This window comes from Callospermophilus lateralis, unplaced genomic scaffold, assembly GCF_048772815.1.
Source record: "Callospermophilus lateralis isolate mCalLat2 unplaced genomic scaffold, mCalLat2.hap1 Scaffold_137, whole genome shotgun sequence".
NCBI classification, from domain to species: Eukaryota; Metazoa; Chordata; class Mammalia; order Rodentia; family Sciuridae; genus Callospermophilus; species Callospermophilus lateralis.
This window is the reverse complement of record NW_027512527.1, coordinates 1701030-1713577: the sequence shown is the minus strand read 5'-3', so window position 1 is coordinate 1713577 and position 12548 is coordinate 1701030.

The following is a 12548-nucleotide window of genomic DNA, read 5'->3' as shown; positions in this document are numbered from 1 at the left end:
TGTTTATCTATTCAATGTAGTATAAAAATGACTTAGAGATTGATTAACTTATACAACTTAACTATGACAGGGATCTTTTTGCTTTATATCAAATTGACACTAATAGACTTTAAAATGCAAAACTAGAAGATAATGTTTCACATGAATGTATCTTATAAAGAACATTCACAAAAATACATTTTAAAAAGTAGTTGATCATGATATAATTTTTAAATTTATTTTTTGTTTATTTATTTTTGCATTATAATTCTTAATACACCATTATACCATAATTTATCATATCTCTGATTATATATAAGGTATGTTGACACCAAATTCACATTTTCATATATGTATTTTTGCATAATAATGAGGGTCTCCTTTGACCATCCATGCTATTCACCTTCTCCCTCCCTTTCCCTCTCACCCCTATTCCCTATCTAGAGGTAATCTTCCTCCCTTACTCTCCCTCCCAACCTCATTTTGAATCACCCCCACTTATATTAGAGAAGACATTCGGCATTTGTTTTTTTTTCACTTAGCATAATCTTTTATAATGCCATCCATTTCCCTGAAAATGCCAATATTACTCAGCAATAAAAAATTGTTTTTTATTGCTTAGTAATATTCCATTGTTTATAAATGACACTTTTTTTTCTTTTTATCTATTCATCAACTGAAGGACATCTAGGTTGGCTCCATAGTTTAGCTTTTGTGAATTGTGCTGCTATAAACATTGATGTGGCTGTGTCCCTGTAATATGCTCCATCACATGGGTCTAGGCCCCAACTTCGTTAATAAGATGCCTATAGCACAAGAATTGAAACCAAGAATCAACAAATGGGATGGATTCAAACTAAAAAGTTTTTTTCTCAGGAAAAGAAATAATATGTGAGATGAATAGGGAGCCTACATCCTGGGAACAAATTTTTACCCCTCACATATCAGATAGAGCTATAATCTCTAGGGTATCTGAAGAGCCAATAAGAAGAACACCAAAATATCAAATAATCCAATCAATAAATGGGCTAAGAATCTGAACAGACACTTTACAGAATCAACAATATTTATGAAAAAATGCTCATCATCTCTAGCAATCAGAGAAATGCAAACTAAAACTACTCTAAGATACCATCTCACTCCAGTAAGAGTGGCAGCTATTATGAAGACAAACAACAATAAGTGCTGGAGAGGATTCGGGGAAAAAGGTACACTCATACACTGCTGATGGGACTACAAATTAGTGCAGCCAATTTGGAAAGCAATATGGAGATTCCTTGGAAAACTGGGAATGGAACCACCATTTGACCCAGCTATTCCTCTTCTTGGACTCTACCCTGAGTACTTAAAAACAGCATGATGTAAGTTTTTACATTTGTAGTTACTAGTGGCAAAATGGAATATTGAAGGTAAAGCATAAAATGATAAATTCTATCATAGTTATAAAATTAATTAATCCATGTTTTCACAATTAATTTTCTTATTAAACTAGAAATGATGTTTTACAAAGGATTTCATTAACTTAATTTTTTGATTTTTATGGTAGCATTTACTATGATTTCAAACTATGGTGACATTTACTTTTTCTAAAGATTACCTGATCAATACATTATTCAACACAATCGCAAGATAATCTAATTGGTTAGTTCAAATGACTTTAATGAAATGATGCTTAGCTAGAGTTCTTTACTAGTTTTTTTGCATATGAATCAGAGAAATGCCAGGAAAACATAGAATGGAAATAGTGAAAATTTGGTGTAGTTAATTTTTACTCCAGTCAAATAAGATCTCAACCCCTCAGATAGTGAATTAATGCAACTACAATTATATTGGAGGAGCAAAGAGAGAGGTGTTCTCTGCTCCAATGTTATCTAGAAGAAACAAGAATAAAATAGTATAATCCTGTTGTCACTTGTCAAACTTAGAAACGTAAGACCTTCAAAAGGCACAGCTACTCAGGTCTCGTTTTCTTGTGGTAGAGAGCAGAACAGATTTCAAAGTATGGTAACAGAGAAAGAGCAAACTGACCAATGACCAGAGAGTCTATTTTTGCTGGATGGTGAAATACCATATCATCTCTTTTTAATCACAATCCTAAACACTTTAAAGTAAGTCAAAGTTATATTTTAATTACCTTTTGAAGGATAAATCAGTATTTTCAGTACATGTTTCATGAAAAGTTATCCAGAAATTTCCATATTGTCTTCTTTCAACTGTTTTAATTGGTCTCACGTCTACAAATGAATATAAATTTGTTGGAATTACGTAAGTGTATTTAAGATTCCATAAGAAAATAAGGCAAATTTTGTTTTCAAGAAAATAATAAGAAACAATTTAAGTGATGGGAAAATCATAATGTTATTTAAGGCTAATTTAAAAATTAACTGGTGTTTATTCTCTAGCATATTTTAAAATATATGTAATTTTCCAAAAGAATTTATAGGCTGAAGTTGATGAAATGATTGAAACTATGGTTCAGATCAGCCATTAATTTTTGTAAATAAAGCTATATTGGAACAAAATCATAACAATTTAAGCTTTGTCTGTGGCCCATCTGACTTACTATGGGAAAAGAAAGTACGTGTTAGAGAGGCTGTATAGCACACCAAACCTAAAGTATATGCTGACAGAAAAATATTGCAGAATCACAAGTTTGTGAGGTTTTTTTTATTATTTAGCTGAAACTTACATTGTAAGAAAAACCTCATTTACATCTTATATCACAAGAGAATAAAAAGAAACAGAAACAATTAAATGTCTCCTTTATGCCCAGAAAAAAACAGATGTTTGCTTATTCTTGAAAGGAACGTTTCAACTTCATACAAAGAAAAACTGTTTTGTACCAGACATGTGTAAACTACCTAAATTAGGTTATCATGTAATCATTCTGAATAAGTTGTCACGTATTTCTCACAAACTCTTATTTTACATGAAGTGGGTTTTTTTGCACCTTTCTTTTAAGCTAAAAGGAGTATATATTGTCACTAAGATTACATTTGTTTCCACAGCTTTTGGACTTTAATAATGTGTTACAAAATTGTCTTAAATGAAAATTATAGGCAGAATTCTCCATCCATATGTAATTAATGTGTATTGCATAACTATAAGTTTTACAAAGTTAATTATTCTTAATCTTATAATAATTTGTACACTATATTTTTACCTCTGAGAATAGAACTATAGTTTTAAAATCTGTTCTAGGAGCATGAATATAGTTAAAATTGATTCATTAATAGGAACATATATTAAAACATTCCATCTTGAGCTTAGGTATAATAATGTAACATTTCCAGGAAGTTTTAGTTGAAAATCTGCCTTAGAATGCAAAATAATTAGGAAGAATTGTTTTGAATATAATAAAATAGACAAATTATATATTGGGAAATCAACTTGTTGTGATTGCAATAAAACCTCTTGCTGTGATCAATTTTTAATTTTATTCCACAAACATTTTGGAATATCTATTATGCAGAAATCACTGGCTGTACATGATAAAGGAGTCACTTTAATTACCATTTGTTCAAGAAGACAAAATAAAAGAAAGAAAATACAGAGTGCAGAAACACAAGGAATACCTTGGGATGACAAAGAGGTGGCACACATCCAACTCACTAGGAATACAAGGTATCTGAATTGCTCACAAATTATATTTAGCAGAGTTGATAACTCAATGCAAAGTACATTTTATTTAACATAGTGAAGAGCTGAAAATAGTCCCTATGCCTACATTAAATGACTAGGAACTTGCTTAATTTTACATGTGTTTATCATTCATCACAAAATTAAAAGTGGAACTCAGATTTAGTGAAGTGATTCCCAACCTAGATGTTGTCACTTTCCCTGTTACTTTCTCTAACAAGAAAGTGTAAACAAGGAATGTTGAGCATACTAGGTCGTTTAGTTAAGAATCTCTGAAATTGACTCTTTTCTCAGACTGTATTTCAGGACAGGGCTTACATTATCTCTTCCAGTAGAAGTTCTCTTCTACAACAGTGGCCCCGAAGTCCCCTGTTTTCTGCGTTAAAATCACCTCCACTGTCACATAAGTGTATAGGGATGTAACAGATGTCCTTGGTACAGACTTGGGTGCTTTTTGCTGCCTTTGTCACCACTGTTATGCCAGCATAGTGCTGTGTTGTCAATAGAGTTGGTTCTGTTAATGGAGATGATCTTATATAAGCAGATATGTATTTTTTCTCATGGGGACAGCTGGGAGCTTTAATTTTATCAATTCTAGCATTTTTACTTCTTGTCAAACTTTCACTATTTTATAGGGGTTCTATTGTTAAGAACAAAGAAAAACTGTTTTATACCAGACATGTGTAAACTACCTAAATTAGGTTATCATGTAATCATTCTGAATAAGTTGTCATGTATTTCTCACAAACTCTTATTTTACATGAAGTGGGTTTATTGCATCTGTGTGTCCCCTCAAAATTCATATGTGGAAATCTTAACCACTAATGAGATGGTTTGGGAAATTGGACATTGAGAAAAAGATGAGGTCAAGAGGGCAGAGCCTTCACAATGGTTACTGTCCTTATAGAGACCTCTAAGAGCTCTCCATCCTATTTATGCTAAGGGAGGAAAGAAAGAGGAGATGGTACTCTGTCAAATGAAAAAAGACCTCACCAGACGCTTACAGTGATGGCCCCTGATCTGTCATTACCAGTCTCAGAATTGTGGAAAATAAATGCCTGCTGTTATAAGCCACCCCATCTCTGGTTCATTATCATAGAAGCCTGTGAATGATAAACCTCTCTTTCACTGTTTGGCTGAAGTTCCATTTACGACCAAAATGAGAAACAATTCAACTGCCACAGTAAAATTATAAAATATTCAAATGAAATTCTTGGAAAAAGCTTGACAAAGTTGACTTTTTTTTCTACTTTGATGGGATGTCTTTCTTTATGTTTATGTAGAAAACAGCAAACATCTGTTGTGTCTTTTCTTTATAATGCCATGTCAAATGATGCATCTGGTGACACTCAAAATGTCTTCCAGACCACTGCCTCTAATGTCTTCCAATATTTGTGCACATAACATAAATAACACAAATTTGTATACATAATCCAAATAGTATCCACATTTGTCCATGACTTCCTGAAATCCATTTTTCTGCAGTGCATAATGTCCACCTGTCAACAAAAATTTACAAACATAATAATCGGTAAAAAACTAAGTTTGAAGAGATTTTAAAAATTTTAGAAAAGAAATCAACTGCAATTATTAGATCAAGAAATCAAACAAATAAAATCTTAAACTATAAAATTAATAGACTAAGGGCTTCAGTAGAAAGATGATGTGCAAAAGGAAAGGAATAATGTAAGCAGAGATGGAAATTCTAACAGAATAAAAAAGTAATAACAGGGAGTAAAGACACTGGGACAGATACCAAAAATACCTTTTATGGGTATATTAATAGACTGGAAATGGCTGAGAAAAAAAAATTCTCTGGTATTGAAGACTTGAAAAAATGTGCAAAACTAAATAGTTAACAGAAAAAAAACAATTTAGAAAGAGGAATCAATTATTCCTGCAATGTGGCAAAAATTAAATAATAAAAATGTGCAATAACCACAATGGGATACCAGAAGGTGAAGAAATTAAAAAAAAATGGACAGAAGAATTTTTGAAGCAATAATGAAGAACAATTTCTCCAAATTAAGGGCAGTGGATACAAAACCACAACTCTGGGAAGCTCAGAGAGCTTCAAGCAGGAAAAACAACAGTTAGAACATGTACCTAGAAATATAAATTAAAACTATAGAAATCAAAATTAAAGACAAAAATCCTAAAAGAAAATGGAGGGAAAACATACTTCATCTGTTACAAGAGTTACACACAATTTTTCCAAGAATTTATTTGAAGTGTTGAGGAAAAAAAACAAGAAGATCCACCAATGAAGAATCAGCTAACCTGTTAAATTGTTCTTCAAAACTAAAGAAAAAATAAACACTGTCTTAGGCAAACAAAAATTAGAGCAATTTGATGCTCACAAATCTGCCTTACAAGAAATGTTAAAAAAAGTTCTTTATAGAGAATGAAAATATAGTTCAGAAGCTCAAATCTGCATAAACTAAATAGCATCTGATAACAAAAAAGTGAAAGTTAAAGATTAAGCAAACTTTTTTCTTATTTCTTGTAATCGATGACAAGTGTTTAAAATATAAATAACAATGTATTCAATTATTTATGACTACAAACGTGTATATGTAATTACTCTTAAGTATATCTATGTATAAGTGAAATAGAGGAAAGCAATGATAATACAAGGAATAGAAGGTAGAAATTAGGATTTTTTAATGAGATAAATATAATTACTGTGAAATCATATAACATTAGTTTTAAAGTGATTGTGAACTGGTATATAAAAATATAGAAATTATGAATACGAATGGTATACCATGCATGTGTGCATTGTGTTATGTTGAAAAACTGTAAAACATATCTAGCTACTCAAAGATTTATCATTTATTTACGGTGAAAGTTTTCAAATATTTTTTCTATAATTTTGAAATTTATAGTGTATTATTATTACCTACCATCACCCTCCTATGCACAGTACAGCAAAAATTCTTATTCTTTTTTTATCTTAGTACCTATTCATCCATCTGTTTCCTTCCCTATCTGCCCCCCTATACTCTGATCTTCTGGTAATAACATTCTATTGTTGGATTCTGTAAGCTAAACATTTTTTAGATTATACATGTGAGTGAGATATTGTGGAACTTGTGTTTCTGGGCCTGACTTATTTCACTTAATACATGATTTCAGTTCCATCTGTGTTGTTGCAAATTACACAATTTTATTTTTTTATGGCTGGAGTAGTATTGTGTACCTATAGGCATTTTTTTTATCTACACAGTAATTGAGGACACATAGGTGGTTTTCATTTTTAAAAAAAAAATTATGCTTAGTATAAAATTTACATAAACATGAGAGTGTAGATGTTCCAAAAAACATTCTGACTTTATTTCTCTTTCGATAGATACACAATACACACACATACACACACACACACACACACACACACACACAGTAATGGGATTTATGGACAATATGAAAATCTTATTTTTAAATTTTTAATTGTTTTAATCTTTTGAGGAAGCACTATGCTGTTTTCCATAATGTGTAGTTTAATTTACATTTCTCACCAACATTCGGCAAGGTATCTCTTATCTGAACATCTTCAGGAGCATTTAACATCTTTGGTCTTTTTGATCATAGTCATTTTTACTGAAGTGAGGTGATATCTTGTAGTTTTAATTTGCATTTTACTGATGATTAATGGTGTTAACATTTTCTTCAAACACCTGTTACACATTCATATGCTTCTTTTGAGAAACACCTATTTAGGTCTGTGATTTATTTATTTATTTTTTTTTACCATACTGGGGAGTGAACCCAGGGGGCACTCATCCCTTGAGCCACAACCCCAGCCCTATTTTTTTTATTTTATTAAGAGACAGGGTCTCACTCTCTCTTGGGCCTGGCTAAGTTGCTGAGTCTGACTTTGAAATCCTGATCCCCCTGTCTCAGCCCCTTGAGCTGCTGAGAGTACAGGGCTTGCTGTGTCCTGCAAGTCCTCTGTCCATTTAAAATTAGGTTATTTGTGTTTTTGCTATTGAGTTATGGAATGCCTCACATATTTATTTGTCAACTCCCTGGCAGATATATACTTTACAATAATTCCTCTGATTTTGTCAATTGTCTTCTTACTTTATTGATTGCTTTATTTTTGGTGCAGAAACTTTCTAATTTGATGTAATCTCTTTTTTTCTATTATTGTTTTTGTTTTCTATGCAATCTTAACCCCACAAAATCTTGTCCATTCCAATGTAGTAAAGTGTTTCTGGCATATTTTCTTCTATTAATTTTATAGTTTCAGATCTTTCTGGTATGCATTTAATCAGTTTTAATCGTATTTGTGACCTGCAAGACAAAAAGTTTAGTTTCACTTTTACATGTGATGTCCGATTTTCCCAGCACTAGTTATTGAAAATGCTGCCCCTTTTCCAATCTGTGCCCTTAGACAATTTGTAAAACTTCACAGTCTGTTATGATTTAGACATTAGGTGTCCCCCAAAAGCTCCTTTTTGAGATAATGAGAGAAAATTGAAGGTGAAATGATTAGATTATGAGAACCTTGACCTAATTAGTGTGTTAATCCCCTGCTAGAGATTAGCTGAGTGGTAACTAGGCAGGTAGGGTATGATTGGAAGAGGCCAGTCATTGGGGATGTGCTTTGGGCGTATGTGTCCGTGATCTGAGTTTAGTCTCTCTTATTGATTCTTTTTTATTAAGTTAATTTTTATTGTAGGTTGTTCAAAACATTACATAGTTCTTGATATATCATATTTCACACTTTGATTCAAGTGGGATATGAACTCCCATTTTTACCCCATATACAGATTGCAGAATCACATCAGTTGCACAACCATTGATTTACATATTGCCATTCTGGTGTCTGTTGTATTCTGTTGCCTTTCCTATCCTCTACTATTCCCCCTGCCCCCTCCCCTCCCCTCTTCTCTCTCTACCCCCTCTACTGTAATTCATTTCTCCCCCTTATATTTTTCCTCCTTTCCCCTCACTTCCTCTTGTATGTAATTTTGTATACCCCTGAGGGTCTCCTTCTTATTGCTTCTTGATGTGATGTACTGAGTCTCTTTCTCCTACCACACCCTTCCACCATGATGTTCTTATCTCACCTCAAATCTCAAGAAATGAAGTTGTCCTTCTGTGGACTAAGAGCTCTGAAATAATGAACCTTCAAATAAACTTTAGTTCCTCTAATTGTTCTTGTCAGATCTTTTGCTCACAGCAGCAAAAAAGATGACTAAAACATTGTGTGTGAATTTGTGTTTTATTTCTGGGTTCTCCTTTGTGTTCCATTAGTCCATGTATCTTTTTTACATTGTGTTTTAATTACTATAGTTTTGTAGTGTACTTTAAAGTTAGGTAGTGTAATTCCTCTTGCTTTGTTATGTTATTCTTTGTCAATGTATATTCCAACTTCTAGGGCAACTATTTAGAAAATTTAAAAAGAGAAACATAATTACTATACAAAAAGAGACAAAAATTAAAACATATAAATATGTAAAAAAAAAACGCAAAATGCAGAAAAAGTGTGGATGGCAGAAATAGGTACAAAGAGCAAGGGTAACATAAAAAATACTATCATATATGGTAGATAGTAATCCAACTATATCACTGATAACTTTTAATGTTAACTTTCTGAATATGCCAACTAAAGAGAGATTTTCATAGTGAATTAAGTACTAAGACTTAACTATTTTTTTCTTTAACTATATAGACTAACACATAGATTAAATTACATATAGAGTAACACTTAGATTAAATGTAAAAGGTTCAAGAAAGTGATATCATTCTAATACCAGTCAAAAGAAACATGAAGGAACTATATTAATTTCAGATTCAGCAGACTGCCAAGAAGAAGGTATAAGGGATGTTATAAAAGAATAAAGTGTAGAGAATCAGATGTGACTGTGTTACTATTACTGTCCTTGATGGAGTCTGCCTGCAAACGGGATATTCTGTCAAGGTATAGATAGGTAACAGCGGACATGCCTGCTCGCAAACGAGAGGCTCCTTCAAGGTTTAGATAAGGTAACAGCGGACATGCTTGAAAACGAGGTGTTTGCTGTCCTTGGGAGGACTTGCCTGCAAACGGGATGTTCTGCCAAGTGGGCTAGAAGGGCGCTGAGAAAATTTTTATTATCTGTTCTTAACAAAGAGCAGAGCTCAACATACTCCGGGCTGAAAGTAGATTAGCCATGAGAAGCGGGTCACTTCTGATTAGAAAGTAAAACTTCTGTATGCTATGTTTAATTAGCTGAAAGACCTGATTTATTGATGTTGGAAGGCTGCCTTCTTTGTTCACAATACTATAAAAAGATTGCTTGTACACAATAAAGGACTTTTTTTCTGCTGCTGCTTCACTTGCTATGCTTCTTCTTCTTCTTTCTTTTCCCATACTGACCTGCAAGTGAATTACTGCTACAATAAAGGAGTCAATAGCTAACAGAAATAAAAATCCTTACTTTGTATGAACAAAAAAGAATATAAAAAGTCATGGTTAAAAAGAGAACTAGAAGGAGAAATAAAATAGTATTATAGTTGAGTAGTTAAGTATCCCTGTTTCACAAATAAAAATATAAATTTGTGGAAAATAAAAAATGATATTGCCAAAATCAACAATATAAATCAACTGAGTATAACTTATCCAGTACAGACTATTTCATCCAATAACATGAGATTACTCATTTTACTCAAATTCATATGGTCCATTTGTGAAGATAGATGATATTCCTTATTATCAAACACATTTACATATTTAAAGAATGGATATAATGATTTATTTTCTCAAATTGCAATGAAATTAGACTAAAAATCAGTAATAGAAGTATAACAGCTGGAAAATCCAAAAGTATTGGGTATTAAACAGAATTCTTTCTAATAACACATTGTCAGAAGATGAACTATCAAGATATTATTTTTTAATTTTGAAATTAATAAAAATGAAAATATAATTTATCAAAATTTATTTGATATAGTTGAAAGAATGTAGAGAGTACAATTTATACCTTTGAATGTATATGTTAAAAAGGCAAAAGATTTAAAATCAGTCACCAAATCTTCCATGACAGAAACTAGAAAAAAATGAACTAAGTTAAATCTAAAGAAAGCAGAAAGAAAAGAAATAATGTAAATTAAAGCAGAAATCAACACATTTGAGACCAGGAATTTAATGGAGACAATTAACAAAATTAAACGCTCCTTCTTAAAAGAGAAAAAATCTATAAAACTCTTGGAGAGTAAATAATATTTAAATTTAAAGAGAGGCAATCTATATCTATTAAAAATATTGTTTGGACATCACTACAGATCTCATGGATACTGAAAAGATGATGAAGAAATACTATAAATAACTTTATGCCTACAAATTTTATATCCTAAATAAAATGGTCCATTTCTTTAAAAAGCATGATCTCACAAAACTCAAACAATAAAAAACAAACAATCCTTTAGGCCTATATTTATTAAATAAATTGAATCAATAATTAAAAACCTTACAAAGCACAATGGTGGACCCATATAAATTCACTAGTATAATTTAATGTAAGTCTGAGGAGAAGTATTACCAGGAATAAGCTGGTAAAAAAGGAGTATTCTAAGACAAGAAAAGGAGCAAAGGCATTATGATGGACCAGAAATAGTTTTTTAAACAAAAGTTTCTAGAAGAACTAGACATGCAATAATAATAATAATAATAATAATAATAATAATAATACAGAATCTTTCTCCCTTCATAAAAATTAACCCAAAATTAACTAAATTATAAAGCACAAAACTATGAAATACCCACAAGAAAACAGAAGAGAGCACTTAGATGATTTTAGGTATGACAATGATTTCTTAGATAAAATACCAAAGGCAAAATCTATAAAGAAATCATTGATAAGCTAGACTTCACTAAAATTAAAAGTTCTGCTATATAAAAATGCAACATCAAGAGAAAAAGAAGATAAGTCACAGATTTGGAGAACATATTTCCAAAATTCACATCTGATAAAGAACTCTTATGTGAAATATGAAAGGATTCTAAACCTTAACAATAAAAAAGTGAGCAATACAAATTGAAAAATAGATGAAGAAATGAACAGATACTTCATCAAAGAATAAATACATATGGAAAGTAAGCATATGAAAAGATATTCAACATCATATGTCATTAGAGAATTTCCAATTCAAGCAGCAGTGAAATACTACTAAGTGCACCTGTTAGAATGGTCAAAATTGAACACCAAATGCTGGTGAGGACATGGAGAAACAGGGACACTCATTTATCATTGGTGGGAATTAAAATGTTACAGCCTCTTTGAAAGTCAGTTTGGCAGTTTTTACAAAACTAAACATACTCTTACTATACTATTCGGCAATTTAACTTTTGGGTATTTACCTAAAAAAATTGAAATGTTACAAAGAAACTGAACACTTAAGTTCACACAAAAAGTTGCACAAAATTATTAATAGCAAATTTTTCCTAATTGATACAATTTGGAAGTCATTGATACCCTTTGGTAGATAAATAGATAAGTATAGATAAACAAACTGTGCTACATCCAAATAATGGAATACTATTCACTGCTAAAACAAAATGAGCTACCAAGCCCTGAAAATACATGGAAAACACTAAATACATATTACTGAGTATAATAAGTCAATTTGGGAAGGCTGTGTGCTTCTAACTCTATGATATTCTAGTAAAGGGAAAACTATGGATATGTTAAAAAGATTAGTGGTTGCTAAAGTTTAGGAAGGAGGGAGAGATGAAAAACAGTAGAGAGCTTTCAAGACAGTGAAACTATGAGTATGATAATGCAATAGTGGACAGATATCATTACATATTTATCAAAACCCAGAAAGTACAACATAAAGAGTGATCTCTGATATATATAAATTATGCTGATTGAATGATAATGTGTCAGTGAAGTTCATTGATTGCAACAAAAATACCACTCTTGTGCAAAATTTCAATAGTG